Genomic DNA, 13,216 nt, shown 5'->3' on the forward strand with positions numbered 1-13,216 from the left:
CCACACTACAGTGGGGAAAAGGACATATTTCCTCATCCTCACAATCACCCTGCTGGCCAAGCAAATACATTCAGCGTGTTCATTTTCACTGATTACGTATTTTGCTCTTTTTGCACATTGACCTTTATGTGTCGATGTACATGTATTTGCTATTTTGCTCTTTCGTGTTTATAATACAGACCCTGAAATACAACACAATCTCAGAGGTCTTGTGTACTAACAATAGTAAAGTAGCAAATGGAAACTATGGTACATAAACTAAATAAATAAAAAAAATCAATACACAGCTACAATACAAGTACAGAGAAGACATTTTTGAATATTTCAAGCATATTTATAAAGTATAGCACATGTTTATAAAGTATAGCATGCAGCAGTCCTATGAAGTACAGAAAAGCAAATAGCAAAATAGAAATTTAGTACCTAAAGCAAATAGAAAGGACAAATTATTATTTCAGGATAAAACTTCAAAGGGGGGATACTCCAGGGTGACTCTCTGTTACTACTCCTATTCTGCCTTGCCCTTAACCCACAAAGCTGTCTACTTAACAGATTAGGCCATGGTTATAATTTGGTTACTAGAAAACAACAAAGTGTAAAGACCTCTCATCTTCTCTTTGTCAGTGATTTAAAGCTGTATAGCTCATCAGATGAGGAACTGAAAGCACAACTGCAAGTTGTCAAATTTTTTTCAGCTGATTTAAGAATGTCATTTGGTCTGATAAATGTGCAAAAGCAACATTTGAAGTAGGAAAACTGCAGCACCAAGAAAACATCAGTTTGGGACAAGAATGTGATATAAAAGAACTTGAGCAAGAGGGAGTGTATAAATATTTGGGAATGGATCAACAATAAAACATGAAAAAATGTGAATAAAGCTTAGTAAGGAATATTTTAGAAGACTTAAATTAATCCTGAAAACAGTGTTGACATCTAGGAACAAAATCCAAGCTATAAACCAATTTGCTCGTTCTGTCCTGCAGTTTTGGAGTGATTGACTGGCCACAAAACGTGTTGGATAGATGAGATAAGAAAACAAGAAGGATGCTTCATGCTCACCAAATGATTTGTAAAAATTAGTGCAAACGAAGATTATATATTCTTCATTCGAAAGGAGGGATGTGCCTCCTTGAAATTGATTACATGTATAGATCTGCAATTGTGGGACTCCACACATATCTGATGACCTCAGAAGACCCAAATGTAGTGAAAGTTTTGAAACATGAGAAGAATAAATCTAAGATGACTTCCCTGCTTAGGCTAGCAGAAGCATATTGGCATCAAGCAGGAATGGAAATCAAACCACAAGTAGATAAAAATCAGGCAGCAAGTGAATGTGCCAAAAAACAAAAGAAAGGATATAAGGTGAAGGACCAGATGAGAAGGCAAGAAAGAATTTGTTGGCTATTAGATGCATAAATATAGTTCAAGTACAGAAAACTTCTCGAAGAATCTCATGTTGATCAGGAACAAATGCAGGAATAGTTAACGAGAGGCAAATTCAAACCAAGATATGAAAGGTTAATATTGGCGGCACAAGATAGTGGGCTACGTACACATTGGTTTACATTGTCCATTGAATATGAGGGAGAAACAGACAAATGTAGGTTTTGTAAAACAGAATTGGAAACAGTTTACACACCTCATTTTTGGTTGTGACATACTAATGGCAGAAGGACTGTATACTGAAAGGAATAATAATGTGACAAGACTGTTGTATTCGGAATTGTGCAAACATTATGGTATTGAAGTGGCAGAAAAACACTAGAAACATGAGCCACAAAGCATCATAGAAAATGATGAAGTCTACATCACATGGGATCACCCATTTCCAACAGTTCAAATGATAGATGCTAGAAAAATGGATATAGTGGTCCATGAAAAGAAGACACAATTAGCATTGATCATTGAAATCACCACACCCAGTGACTACAGTGTCTTGTATACGGATAGACCAAAAGTCATGAAATATTAGGATTTGCACGCAGAAATGAGAGCAATGTGGAAGAAATATACCCAGACAGTCCCACTAGTAGTAGGAGCAATGGGTCTTAAAGAATCTGCAGTCATATTTAGATATGTTACCAATACATGTAACTCAGTATGAATTGCAGAAGGAGTCATTACTGGGCAAATTGCAGGTGCTGCGAAGAGCACTTCTGGCTGACATCAAAGACTGAAACAATGCTAATTTCATGAACTTTAATCATAGTTTGACTTAATGGAGTCCATTCCCGTCATGGTATTAGAAATCCAAAAGATTTGGAGAAATTAAAAAAGGAGACATCCTGGAATATTCTTGGGACCCATCCATGCAGTGTTGTTGGTCTTGAAGAGTACATTGAGGACCTTTTACCTGGAGATAGTTGTGGGGAGTTATTTTTGAGGGTATTTCCTGAGGGGTATTGGGGGGGTAAAATTGGAACTAAATTTGTTGGCTATTAGATTTGTATATCTTCTGCCTCAGTATAGGTATAATGGAGTGTGTCTGCAGTATGTTTAAATATGTGTTATGGATTTCTTGGATCATATAGAGAAACTTACTGCTGATAGGGATATGGTACGGGACTTTGCCTATGGTAATTTTGACATGGAGAAGTTCAGGCAAGTCATACTGACTGAACAGCCTTGAGACCCATTTGTTTTTGATGTAAATTAAGACACCTTCACCATTTGTCCCTTCCTGTATAGTAGCTGGTCTGAATTTGTGGAGGGCATTATAGCCATGAAATGTCTGGGTGCTCTCTGCAGCTTTAAACTACATCTCAATAACTGCACAAAGATCTGCACTCCCCAGGGTGAGGAGAGTTTGCAGAGAGTCAAGGTTCTTGCTTAGACTCCTAGCATTAAGCAATAACACAATTACATTTTTCTCAGATTGCTTTTGCTATGTCAGAAGGTTTCTCAGGTTGGCAATGCCTAATACAGGCACTATGGGATTGGACAAGGTGTTAGCCAGTACTCAAAAGCCCGGAAGGGGCAGGTGCAGACCATCCCTGGTAAAGCAGCGTGGTCTGTCAATCATATCCCTCCAAGTTGACAAATGCCGTACCGCCTTTGAATAACATAAAACATTAAGCCAATTGTCACCATCACTATTAGAAAATGATAAGTAAAAAGCTCCACAACTACTTTGTGAAAGCCAAACTACTGAGAAAATGTAAACAAGTTCTGCTCTCACATTAACTTATCTAACTTCCTCTTTTTCCCAGTCCAATAGCTGCTGCTGCATTTTATTATCTAATCTATGAATGTAACTAAGCACCTGCTAATGGTATGTTGGGCACCTTGTTTTCGAGATATACTATTATAAACAGTTCATTTTATTAATTTGTTAACCAGGTAAGCCCACTAGACACAAGTATCCCTTTTTGAAGTGTGATCCTGCAGATTGTCTGGTTAAGTTACTTGCTCAGGTTCACACAGTAGGCAAAAGGGAGCTGAGGGAATCAAACCCCATGACTACAAGAAGAGGGATATCAATAGCTCATAGCATTACTCCTGTTCACTAACTCCTAAATTGTACAAAGTACTGTAGTAATTCTGATAGATCAGTTCATTCATGGGGCAGTCTACCTCTCCCTTCACTTACTGATGCATTTGGTTTGCTCCTTCTCTCCAAGAGAATAACTTGGGGAGACCGGCAACCAGGAGGTGTTATTTAGAGAACCTGACATTTGCATTTTATATTATCAGTTATCATTTCAGTATCAACTCCTCCTTCCCCAGCTATGACCTCTGGCTCACATCTGTGGAGAGTAGCAGTATTTCAATGGTAGTAGAGGCATGGCAGGGTGAGGAAGAGGATGACTTACGGATATTGCTAATAATTAGAATTGTAATATACATTGTTTTCAAGATCATGTTGCAGTGGGCTGTTGCTTACTGCAGCAAAGAGTGATTGCAAGTTAATTTAGTGTTCCTGATAAATATAAAGAGGAAATCAAATAAATTCTAATGAATTTATTACAACATTTCTGAAAAAGCACAATATTGCCTTTCAGAATTCCATCAGTTTTGCTGCAGGCTGCTGTGCACTTACATCTATATGCAAATTTCCAAAATGATATTTGCAATCATGCATAATAAAGGAAAACATTACTAAGGAGTGTGTGTGTGGGGGGGGGGGGCATGTGTTAGAGAGGATAAGGATGGGTCATAAGAACACCCCCACAGAAGCAGAAGCATTCATGGGAAATATCCCCAGGATACCCATTAAAATTTACACTGACCCCAGCTCACTCGGATAATGGAGCAGGTAGACCCAGTATTGGACGGGGCCACTGGGATGTCTGGAGTTAAGGAAGTGGGAGGAAAATACTGCTCCTACTTATATTTGGGTATTACTTTTCACTCTTAGCTAACCTTTTGGCAACACCTACAATATAGAAAAAAAAAAATCTCAAACATTATTATTATAAGTTCATAGTGGGCTATTGATCTGTGAGGAACATAATAAAACCTATCCTTATAATCCTATTTTGCATCCTTTATATTTTTTAAATAAATAACCCAGAAACAGCAGAGGGAATATGTTGGGGCATTTACTTATTTCCCCTATCCATGACAGACAATGGGTGCTAAACAAGGTGTGAATTTACAGTTTCCTATCCAGTTGTCCAAATTATGTTTCAAAAGAGTCAGCCATGATCAGACCTCAGAAGTTGGGATGTCAGCAAGAAACTGAAAAATAAAAAGTTTTATAATCTGTTCAAGGATCACTTCCCACATCCTCCATTTGAAAGAGAAGCGCAGAGATCTGGAAAGGGCATTTCATCCAAAAGCTCAAACTCTTTTTCAGAAACAGTAGTGCAGATTGTGTCTTGGTCATGGGTGAGTAAATTAGTTCTTTATTTTTATACAGATATTGGAATTAGGGTTCTGGTAGCTACCAGTATGTCCCACATGTTTTTTGAACCTGGAAAAGGCATATGACTGCACAGTAAGGAACGTCTTATGGGAGGTTTGACAACAGTATGTGATCACATGACCAATGTGTCATGCTATTCTGTAGCTGTGGAGAATGCTGTGTTGTCATTCTTAGGATTAAGTGAAATATAGTCAAGGTGGGCATAGTATTACATCATGAGTGTAGCTTGTCTTATTTACTTGTCACTTATGTACTTACTTACTTTCTTACTTAATCTGATTTATAGACCAGGTAGGTGGTCTGGTCCAAAGATCCTTTTCAGCCATGACAAGGCAGTACAACTGTTCAATTTGTTAAGGTTCACAAGTTCATAATTTCATAGATGAGTTCTAGGCAATCAGTCTACAGACCATTACAAATGTAGCCCATAAACCGTATTCAAAAGCTCAATCCAGCCTGAAGAAAGGCAGTGCAACATAATGGTTAAGATATTTGCCTTATAGACACAAGATGCTAGGTTTGATTCTCATGTGCGTTAATTAGCTAGGCTTAAAATGAACCACAAGGGCAGTTAGCCTAGTACTAATCAATAACCTAAACCGGAGGAGAATTTGAGGCTGTCCATATAATTATCTAGGTTTACCCTGAAGGGGACAAGGGTGCTCTTGTGCTTGATATGTACTACAAGTAAGAGGTAGGGGATGCCTTGGGATATGAATCTGTGATACTAACATGTCTTATTATCTGTTGATGAAGATTTAGTTCCCTTATCTGGGTATTTGAAGAATCATTTGTTCTATGAAGGAAGATGAGGTGAATCTAGGTTTGTTTGTTTCATGGCTAAAAAGACTAGTCACAGATCACCACTGGAGTGTTTAAGAAATTGAGCACAAAGAGAAGGCTGTCAGGAGGCAAAGCAAAAGAATATGGAGTTACAGCTTCCCTTGAGCACTCTAACCATGTAAAGTTATATTTTATTAATCAATGACTTTGACCAGTGTTTTTAATGCTCTGTGTCGGAGTATGACCCTTGGGAATCAGTTATTTTCCTCTGATGACTTTTATTTATTTTTGTGCAACTCTTTTCCTCTTTTTTTTTGCATCCAAATTTGTCTACTTGTGAATTCCGCTTGCTGGTTGAACTCATAGCCATATTTGCCACCCCACAAACATCAGCAACAGATCTCACTGCTAACCTGGATAACCTAACTCTTTTAGTATCCACAATTTGAGTGAATACAGAAAAATTAAAGGCAGAGGGGGCACGGCAAAAATTTCTCCTAGTGCATTATGGGACTGCAATTTGATGATCCTTGGAAGACATATGCAATGCCATGCTCTTCATTTAGAAGCAGCTTTTGCTTAATCATGTATCTGAACTACAAGCACTCTGGGGAAAAATAGACAACCTGGTAAACAGGAACTGTTGCAATAATCTGATACTGTTGGGCCCCTCAAGGGTTGGAGACTGAAGACATCTGTTCCTTTTTAAAGACTTAGCTAAGTAAATACTTAGATCTCCTTGTGCCTTACCCATTAATCATTGAGAGCTCACCATGCACTACAACAGCCAGGTGTCCATGCTCTCCTGCAAGGTAAATAATAATGAGATTCCTGAATTTTTCTGACAGAGTGTTGAAAGTGACCAAGGAGGGTCAACTATTACTAATATTGAGACATAAACTCTATTTATTCCAGGACTTTTCATGACTGATGGTTAAGAAAGATAAAAGCCTTTCCCCATGTCAGATCATTGTGTTTGAAGAACGATATCCCTACTTTTTTTTAAAAGTCTCAGCACATTTTTCTTGAAGTACCAAAATAGAGTTTATCGCTTTGAGGATCCAGACTCTACTTTGAATTTTCTGCAGTATCACCTGTTACCCCCAGCAGTTGTCAATTAATCTTTTACAGCTATGCCAGGTGCCATGGATGAAAATGGGAGTCACACCACAGTGCAAGACTGAATCAGAGTTCCAGCAGGCCCCAGTAAATTTTCATCTGTAGCCAGCAACTGAGGTAGAGATCATAATGCCCTGCTCCAGCCTAAGAATGCTTTTCCCTCCCTGCAAACTTCAAGTCCATCACACAGAGTGAGGAAGTAGGCATCTAAATCCTCTGCTAGAGTGTTTTTTGAGGAAGAACCTCTCTGAGCTGCTGAATCACCTTTCGCCCGACACAAGTTCCTAAATGAGGAATCTTCTTATTTGATTGCTTGGAGCAAAATGGTTGGGAGTTTGACTCAGGATCCTGAGGTAGTGGTAGGAAGAGACTAACGACCAAATCCTGTGCCACTAAGCCAATGGACATGGAGAAGTTTTTGTTGAAGTCAAAGGACAGGAAAAGTCTAAGAGAAAAAAATGTGTCTACAGCAAATGTGGAGTGGAATGCTTGACTTTTCTCTTCAGTGGGCAGATGGCAATGTATGTGCTGTGTTCCTTGCATGTTTTTTTTTCTTATTGTTTAATGGTCAGAGGGCCTTAGGGTGACTTATTTTTGCCATGGAAGAGATGTTCTTCAGCTGGCATATCACTGTGGTTTTGTTCTTCACTTTTCATCCCTTTAATAAGACAGCTGTTGTTTATATTAAGGTAAAGAAATAGAATTTCACACTGGATGCAAAAATGTTCAGTAGATATGTACTATTTCAGGAATGTTGTTTGTTGTTTGTCTTTCGGCTTTTTCCTGGTTAGGGGTCACCACAGCAAAACTCTGGTCCGCTAATGATTGGCAGTTGTTTTTTATGGTGTCGAGTTGCCAGCCCGATGCCCAACCTTCAACGAAGGCACGCCCATTCAACGCATGTCTTTCGAAGGCCCCCTCGACCATGGGGAGGACATGCAGACTCCACACAGAAGGCACTCTCAACCCAAGCCGTGAATCAAATGGGAGAACCTCTTGCTGTGAGGCAACAATGCTACCGCTGCACCACTGCAGAAGTCTACTACTTCAGGAATGTAAGTTATCAAAATGTCATATTACAGTATTTAAAAGTTTTGTTAACTTTGTTTCCACTACTTGCATGCTTTAGAAAACACAGGAGTGGCTATATTGTTAAAAAAATCTTTAAAACCAGCTCTTAAGTTTAAATTGTAACCAACTGTAAATGGTGTGTGAACGTGCAGTCAAGGAACTAATAACCAACACAAGATACTTATGTAGTGTAATGAAGTGATTCCAACAAATGAGTAGCAAATCCAATAAACACAACAGATCCAGGGATGAACACTAGAAATACACAGTCTGAGGACTGAATAGTCTTAGATATAAATCTCTAGGCAAGGCTCCAATACTTGTGCAGAAGTAGACCAGGAATACAAAGCACCAGTCTAGTAAGTAAAATAAACTTTATTCAAAGTACAAACAACTGGTTACACACTTTTGTCCCCTCAGGACTTCATCAGAACTGAATTCTGAATTCTTGCGGAAGATGTTGTCCCCTTATTGTACATCACACACTCCAGTCTAGTAGGAAAGATTAATGACTTACCTCGGAGAATTAGTATTTAAGGCTGTTCAGGCAAACCTGCTTCTTGCTCCATTTTTAGACAACTTAGTAGTCTCTTGTAGGTTGTTAGCCCTTTGGTAGATGAGGGCCAGATATCATGGAGAATGGACTCCCTGATCTAGTCTCACTTGCTGCAGAGTTACTTACCTACTGTGGTGTGTGTGATTCTGCCATTAACTCATTAACACCTACGTGGTAGGGAATGTCTCACCTCTAGTAGCCAACATACATCCTTGTACTCCAGAGCATTTTCTGAAACAACAGCTTAAAAAAGCATAAGATAAACAAATGTAAATAACTTGAGAACACTTCTTCTTTCGGCTTTTCCTGATTAGGAGTCGCCACAGCAGATCACCTGTCCACTCATGATTGGCAGTGGAGTTTTATGGTGTTGAGCTGCCAGCCTGGCACCCAACCTTCCACAGAAGGCACAGACATGCACACACTCATGCCTAGGGCCAATTTAAAGTGTCCAATCCACCTACAGCATGTCTTTGGGATGAAACCAGAGCACCCAGAGGAAACCCACACTACCACAGGGAGGACATGCAGACTCCACACAGAAGGCACCCCAGCCGAGATCAAACTGGAGAACCTCTTGCTATGAGGCAGCAACACTAACCACTGCACCACAGCGGCCACCCCAAATAACTTGAGAACACTAAAAGCTATTAAGACTGTACAGATAGTACTGTTATCAGCAAGAAGTATTCTTTACAGTGATAACAGTCTATGCATTCATAGTCTTTCCATAAATACTATAATATATTATAATTCACACAAACCCAAAATTATATACTTTTTGGTCAACGTTTTCAAGCAAATTATTACATCTTAGAAACTGGACAACCTAGATGTGCATTTGTTAACTAAACATAAGCTTTCACATGACAGCAAGACATTTCATTCTGAGAGCATGTTATTGAGATATTTAGAAAAATATGAAAACTTATGCTTAATGGTATAATTAGCAATATAAATAACACTGAATAACTCTCAAGATGTGAACTTTACAGTACAAATATCAAGGACCGTTTTCTTTCAGGTCATCTGAAGTTTCACCTGATGAAATGCAATAGTTGGTCAGTCACTTGTTTTAAGAAGTATTATGTACCTATGGCGATATTGCTTACGTTCATAATTACTAACAATATCTCCAGTATAGTGGGATATATACGGCCATTGGTAGTGAAATTTCCTGCCTCCATCACTGCATTTCACACCATGCCTCTCAAAAGCATGCAAGTATCTCAGTTTTGATAATACACACATAAATACAAAAATATGAATATGTTTCAAAAGTGTTTAATTTCTCTTACTGCAGGACATCATAGATTAACAATATCAGTGTGATTTTATTAATGTTTTGTCCTTTCTAACAGTTCCTATTATTAGCTGGTAAGCATCCTCAAGATGCTTGTATGATGGCATCATTTTCACCTCTGCTGGCATATTCTAAGCATTCATCATATCCCACGGCATAAGATCACTTTTTGTTCCACTAGTGTTTGTGGAATAACAGAGGATGTAGGATCAAGACAGAGTCAGGCTTCCCCCACAACACTACCAGACTGGCATCTATACAGTGTCAGCTTTGCAGCTGTTCAGTCATGACAGTCTCCCTCAGTATGGGCTGAAATAGAGGCTAATACCTTCTAGTTCAAATCTCCCTGGGCTGTAGTGTGGTACAGCAAGGGACTACCCAATGTGGTAAAGCAATGGTTTCAGATTTTCAAAACTTGGTGGGCTATAAAACACTTCACTGTGTTCACCTCAGCATTATCCATGTGGGGATCCTTAATATCTATCTGGGGATGCCCTTTTCCACAGACTGGATATCAGCTCTTAAGTGGTGAGGGTGGGGAGGAAGAATTAATTGGCTAGACAACTTTACTCAAATAGGGTAAGGTAAGAACGTTTTTGCATCCTTTCAATATCTGTAACATAAGTAGGACTTAGCTGAAAAATCATTGGAAATACTTATCTATCCATTATGCTGTGATGTGCTCCCCTCTGAGATACAGTGTTGAGCTACAGTCCCTGCCCATACTGACTTGGAGATGCCTCAGTGTTCAAGCCACAGCCCAGGCATTGACAATGAAAGACCTGATAACCTCCATGTCATAGAAGGATTCTGCTAGGGCCTAATAATTGCTTGCAAGGAAATCAATGAACTCAGATCCTGCTTGTGATGTGACTGACATTAAGCATATAAAAACATGTCTAGTTAAATGTCATTAGATGGCCGTATTTTTGTTGATAATATTTTCCTTTTCTAGATGGGAAGTTCACTGGGAGGATAACAGGTACACAAGCAGTATTTCCAGATGCAGATCTCTGCATCAAATTCAATTTCCCTTAAGAGCACACAGAAAACGCAGTCAGTCCAGGGCTGGTTCTTCTTTCTCCAGATCCCCAAGTTGAGTCTTTAGCCAAGGTTCCAAGCCAAGAGAGGTTACTGAGTTGCAATGGGTGCTCAGCTTGTATTAACCCACCCTGCTAATAACTGTCCCACTTACTGGGGGGGGGGCACATTATCTACTACATAAATTTTGGATGTGCCTGTCAGTACTTCAACTATAGATTATATGTGTAAATATCATAGCAATGTTTTGGCAGGGAAACTTCAGAGGTTCTGTACTATTCTTCTTATGCAGACAGACCACACTCAAACAGTCTAGAAATAGCACACCAAGTCTTGCCTCACACAGGTATCCTCAGTAGTAAAGGCATGTATAGGCAGTGAATGGAATTCTCCTTATAGACTTTCAGGTGAAAACTTCAACAAAGCTTATGCAGGGTCTGTCTGCCTTAGATGGAGTTCTGGGATTTTGGTCTTAGATGTAAGCACACGTTCTCCTTAAACTCATCAGGCCTTAGTATAGTGGCAGTTTCTTATATATATATGTCTGTCAGGAACTCTGAAGAAAGCTTCAGTTTGTTGCTCCATGTTCTTGCAACTGTCATCCTCAAGTCAACTTCCAAACTTTCTGGGATGGTCAATAGCCCTCAGTTGAGGTATTTCATGAGTGCTTGTTTTTATGTGAAACTTCTTTTTTCTTCTTGCTCCACTTAAGTAACTTTTCTGATCATGTTTTTTGGCAATGTTTGCTTTCTTTTATTTATGTTTCTGTGAATAACATAATGTTTTTGAGAGAGAGAGAAAAGAGAAAGAGAGAGAGAATCCCATAATGCCTTGTATTTAGGGCCAGTGTGTTTGTGATGTCTGAAAGTTAACACCATTTGCTTTGAGCTGTCAGTTTGTCCAGAATAAAAGTTATGTTTGGTTACATTATTGGTTTCCTGATGTTAGTGATACTACTCACAGACACTACTGAATAACCAGTGGAGCAGATCATGACATGGTGTCAGGAGTGGGATGTTCTTCACAAAAAGCCATTTTACTAGATGCAAATTATTACACCTCACAGTGTGATTGCTTTTTAATTTTAAACCATTCAGCCCAAGAAAACTGAAATGTTAATCAGAATTATGAAGCTTAACCTGCCTGAGCCATTTTACTTTTCAGAACTATTTGGCTGGCCTGCCTGGTGACAAAGGTTTATATGATTGAGAGTGGTGACCATGTTAGATAAGAACCAGAAGAAATACAATTAAATACTTAGCTGTTATCAATGGGCAAGGAAGTGGAGGTAGTAGAGAGTTCCTTTTAATTCTCAAAATACCAGTGCATTACTTATTAGTCAGTGAATACTAGCATTTCCTCAAAAATAAATATTATGCATGAAAAGTCTTTGTGGATACATTCAGGCAAAACCCCACTAGCTGTGGACATGCATGCTGTGGCTTTCTTATGACCTTGTCAAGAAAAAATAAAAAGTCATAGACATTCAGAAGCCATATAGCTAACACACAATGTCTTTAATGGGTCATTTACATATATCCCATGAGTGTCTATTACAGGAGGTTTAAGGTATCACATAGTGAAAACTCTAGCTTGGGTAGGTTTTTCGTGTAGTTTTTACTAGTTGGTTTGTCTGTGTGACCTTTTTACATTTTGGTTTAAATATATCATTGTGCATATATCTCAATTTATGTATATGTATATGCATATAGATATATTTCCATATATGACAATCAAGAAACCTGTTGCTTCAGATAAATAGATGTAGGACCTTGCATGTTTCATGACAATATAGAATATATGACACATAACCCTGCATATGTGTCATCCACTTATATGTACATCATTGCACATGCAGGCCTGTGCATGCCCAAGTGTACATATAACAGTTTTACCAGTGTGACAGCTGTAACCTTAATCAGTAGTGAATGAAAACAACTTATGAGATAAAAGTTCACATTTCACAGTTCTTTCATAGAGTACATAGTGGAGCTCAGTAGGTAGCATTCTTGACTGTTGGACATTGAATTGTTTTAGGGTTTGACTCCTGATGTCAGCAATGCCAGGATGTGTGATAAGTAATTGTATGCAAATGCATTATTTTGTATTATATAATAACCCATAACATTGGTCATGTTACTCATGAATGTCTGTATGCAATAGCAATAGTATTTAACTGCTGAGTACAAACACATGCTGTGGGTTGAACTAGTAGAAATGATTAGGGACAGGATTTAGGCTGTTTGTATACCTCTCAACTGTCTAGATTTTCACAGAATGTCCAGATTTTTGCCTAATATTTTTGGTCTGTTTCTCCATTCTATCAGCTTTCTAAGTTTGTAAGAGCAATATTTAAAAGTGCGCCTATTTTTTGGCCTTTGTGCCCCCATTATCTGCAGCTTTGTCCAGATTACTTGCTCTAAGAGGTTGACGTATGGTTGTCTCTGTACAGTGGGTACCATTAAAATCTGTT

Source organism: Protopterus annectens, chromosome 2.part1 (assembly GCF_019279795.1).
Source record: "Protopterus annectens isolate FY-2018-M chromosome 2.part1, PAN1.0, whole genome shotgun sequence".
Lineage (NCBI taxonomy): Eukaryota > Metazoa > Chordata > Ceratodontiformes > Protopteridae > Protopterus > Protopterus annectens.